Source organism: Apis dorsata, unplaced genomic scaffold (assembly GCF_000469605.1).
Source record: "Apis dorsata unplaced genomic scaffold, Apis dorsata 1.3 scaffold_341, whole genome shotgun sequence".
NCBI lineage: Eukaryota > Metazoa > Arthropoda > Insecta > Hymenoptera > Apidae > Apis > Apis dorsata.
Window position 1 is genome coordinate 224,878 of NW_006263608.1, and position 4,219 is coordinate 229,096.

At 33.6% G+C, this 4,219-nt stretch overlaps 1 protein-coding gene across 6 annotated transcripts in view; it reads right to left on the minus strand.

The window, feature by feature from the left end:
* LOC102671321 (acetylcholine receptor subunit alpha-like) overlaps nucleotides 1-4,219 on the minus strand; it is an 83,609-nt gene that overhangs the window by 28,661 nt on the left and 50,729 nt on the right. Inside the window, exon 1 of one of the 6 annotated variants that reach the window (XM_031511659.1) lies at nucleotides 1,697-1,833. The exons of the other annotated variants lie outside the window; for them this stretch is intronic. The gene's annotated coding sequence lies outside the window, so the exon portion shown is untranslated. Of the gene's footprint in view, nucleotides 1-1,696; nucleotides 1,834-4,219 lie in introns of those variants that run through there. 6 annotated transcript variants of the gene reach the window in all.

Consider the following 4,219-nt stretch of genomic DNA (forward strand, 5'->3'; position numbering starts at 1 on the left):
CAGCAAGCATTCGCTCGATGCGTTTCAAGCTGGCGTATCGTTCCAGCCACGTGGACCGCAGAACTGCGGCTATAGCCTCGATGCGTTCCGCAACGCGATACAGCGTGGCGCAAGGTAGAGAGACTGGTGGATTTGTTGCTCGCCGTGGCTGCATATGTATCTATCTTTTTCCGTTATACCGTCCTCATTTTCACGGTGATGCGATAATCGAACGTATTTTCTTGTGCGTTACCCATCATCAATTGAACGTGATGCTTCCAACGGAATTATCGATGCGAATTCATCGATAAATATTTTGAAGAATAGCAGGAGAGATGGTATGAAAAAGATATTTTTGTTTCGAACAAAAAAATCAAACGTGATCAAATCATACACGTGATACTATTCATTTTCTTCTATATCTAGTTTTTTTTTTTTTTTAAAAACTCTTGAAACAGTCTGGATTCAAAAATTAATAAATGCTTTTCTATTATCGAATATTTGATTTATAAAAAAATGAGAATTAAAAAATTTTGCAATTTATCTTATTGAATTTCCGTATTATTCTATTTATTGCTTCTTATATTTTGTATCAATTTCATTTTTTATATGGAATTTTTGAATTGAAAAAAAAAGTTTCATAAATTTGTCAAAAAAAATTCAATCACGTATTACGCTTGATACAACAATGACTTAGAAATGGATGCTTTCTTTCATATTACCTCTCTTCTAATTCTTCCTAGAAAAAAAAAAAAAAAAAGGAAAGGAATTTCAGTACACAAGACTTTCTTACGAATAGGTACGAAACACGGACGAGTCGTTCGCGTACATATGTTAAAAAGCACGAGAGGATAGATTTCATCTTTGCGTGTACATAATCGCGTTCTTTGATCTTCGTTTCGCGCGATAAACGCGAACGGCCGCGTTTCACTGCCCGAGAAACGTTTCTTTAATGCAGATATTGCGACCTTAATTTCTGTTAAGACATTCTTCCTCCGGTCTGGATATTATTTTCGGCTGCGAATTTCGCTACGGAGTTTGGACTTTTAATCAAGGATAATCTGGTGTAAAGAAAAAACGGGTGAAAAATGCGACTTGTGTGTACGATCCGCTCGTTTTGCTTAATCCTTTCGTTATGGGACACGATTATGCTTACGAGCTGTTAAGCTTTATGTTGAAAACCGGAATACTCCGTCCGACAAGAGCATTCATGGTAATTGTTGGTCCTTACATATATATATATAACTAAAACTAGTTAGATCTAATATCACGCTTTTATAACCTCTATCTGCGAATAGCCACTGTATACTGTGAGAAAAATTTATAGTTTTTATTTATCATTAATAACGTGGAAATATTTTTCCATATCATCATTTAACTATGAAATTTCTTAATTAATACATGTAACGTGATGATATTGATAACTGCTTCGATAAATATATCGATAAGGGTCGACGAATTAAACTCATAATTAGAAAATTAATATCGATGCTCTTTACTTCTTTGGTAACGAACGTAATTTAGTATCATATATCACGTGTATTCTGTGATATTAGAGATTGTTTCTGAGAACGTGAGTGTATTAATAATTTACTTTAAAATTAAAACTAGAAATAAATGACAGGATATGTTCCTTCTAGTATTATTAGATTTGAAGGACTTGAGAAATTCAAAGAAAAAGAAATTACGTATTAAAATATCTCAGAAACAATTTTACCATTTCTTGTATCCTTAGAATAAATGACATTACTTTTATATCTTTATTCCTATAATATTCTTTACACAAATTTAAAACTTCTCAATATCACTCTGAGCATATCTAACGAAATAATTCCAACTTTGAACGGTTTAACACAATTCTTCGAGAAAAGTAAAAATTGCCAAGAAAATTGGCAGATGGTGGAAGACGCAGACAGATGGCACGAGTAGTCCGCATAACGGCGTATAATTTCGCACGAGCAGTCTGGTTAAAAGGTTAAGGCTCTCATCACGCGTGAGTGACGAGACTGGAGTGAAGGTAGCGGATAATTAGCTCGTCTCGAGGCACGAGTGAGCGACTTCAGACAGAGACATAGTTCGATCGATCGAAACTCGCAGAAATAACTTTCAGATTAGTGAGAGAAGTCGATGAGATAGCGACAACGCGATTTCGTTGAATGGATTCATCGTCTGGACACGATTCGAGCGAACGATGACCGTATTGTGACAAGATTAAAACGATAGACAAGATTAATTTTATTATTTATTTATCGAACAATGTGCTAAAATTGAAATTAACATTTATAAATTTAACAATATAAATCGTCGTAAATCGATTAATTTTTTTCGATTTTCTAAAGATTATTTTTATTATCTATTTATTTTCTCGAACAAAGTGTTAAGATCAGAACGATAAATTTTAAGAATTTATCATGAATCAGAGAATCGGTTTTTAATTTTCTACTTATAAACAAGATAGAATGACATTCGTACACGGTTATGGACACGTCGATCGCGAATATTCAAGATCCATTGAATTAAAAACATTCCTCGTTCGCGCTATTAACTCGTTCACACAACGATTCACAGATCCGATTCAAAACAGTGTCGTTGCACCTTTGTATCTCGTGACGATGAATGTTTTCAACGCCGAGGATCGCGGGCAACTTGTTGCTGAATAAATTCACCGGCTTGCTTCATTAATTTTAATACGCTTTTTGCAGGTCACATCGCCTTCGGATACAACTCTGTCCATTTTCATCGCTCTTTACCACTCGTTCATTGCCAGTTCGTTGTTTCAACATCTCTCCGTTAACTGGTTTCATTTAGTTTCTCGATGCTTGCGGAAATCACTCACATATTTTTCGATTTCTTTTCTATCCAACTGGATGATATATCAATTCTTACTTTTAATAAATGATCGGCTGTTATCGATAGTAAATTAGATTCATTTCTAAAAATTGGCAAAACTTAAGATCTACTTCTTTACGCGAATAAAAAGAAAATTACAATGGAATTTTTGAAATATTAGAGAGAGATAATTAGTAATTAATTGATATAAAGAAATTTTTATATAGTAGAACATACCCTCTTTTTCACGATTATTATTATATATTTTAAAAAGATTACTGCAATAACAATTGCAGAAAGTAAATAAAATATTTTTTTAATTATCATTGTTCAATCACATTTTTAATATTATTGAATATTGATTATATTTTACTTGTTTCTCAAAACTATCTCGATTTTTTTTCTAATGCCATTAACGCTTCATTTACATTATTCAATCTCTTTTTATTCATTGTGAGAATTGACATTAATAAATATAATATTAATAATATAACTAAAGTAATATAATTAAAAAAAATTAAAATATCACAGTTCGAATAATATAGATCTTTTAAATATTAGAAATTCCATTATACCATCAAACTTGACCACTTATTGAACAATTCGGAATACCAATTACCAGTTAGTCATCGATGAAATAAAAGATTTATGAATTTAAATACGACAAATGATCGCAAATTGACGATGAAATCGAATGAGAAAAAAAAAGAACGAAAATCTCGAGAATAAACGAATAACCACGTGTTAAACTCGTTAAAAACGCGAATTTTGCAGAATTTTTCGGATTTTCTGTGCCAGAGATACTTGAAATTTTCGCGGAGCCAAGCGAATTTTAATACCTTCGATTTCCATCGAGCCACCCACTTCCTGGTTTCATTGATAAGATCACGGAAACTTCTCGAATCTGATGAATTTGCCGGGCAAAGGTTGGCAATCTTTTCTTGGATTAAATTATTTGCAGATCGAATTGATAATTTTATGGCTTCTGGTTCCATAATAGGATTTGCCGGTTTCTTGGAGCTTCTTCTGGAGGAATTGGAAGAACCGTCGAACCGACTTTTTTAATTTCCAATCTTATCTTTCGTGCGAATTATTTATTTAAAGAAAGAGAAAGAGAAAAAAAAATTCAAAACAAACATCAAATTTTTTTCGAATATAATATCCTTCAATTGTTGTATAGCTCGTGTACGTCGCTCAATTTGTATGACAATCGAGGAAACCGCTCGATAAGAGATCGACCGATCTTCTTATCATCGAGACAGCCGATGATTTATTGCCCTAGTCCTAAGTCCTTCATCCATCAGTGTCCGAGGCGAACGACAGAGAGGGGAGGGGAGAAGCGAAAGCGAGCGAGCGAGCGAGCGAGCGAGAGCGAGAGCGAGAGAGAGAGAGAGAGAGAGAGAGAGAGAGA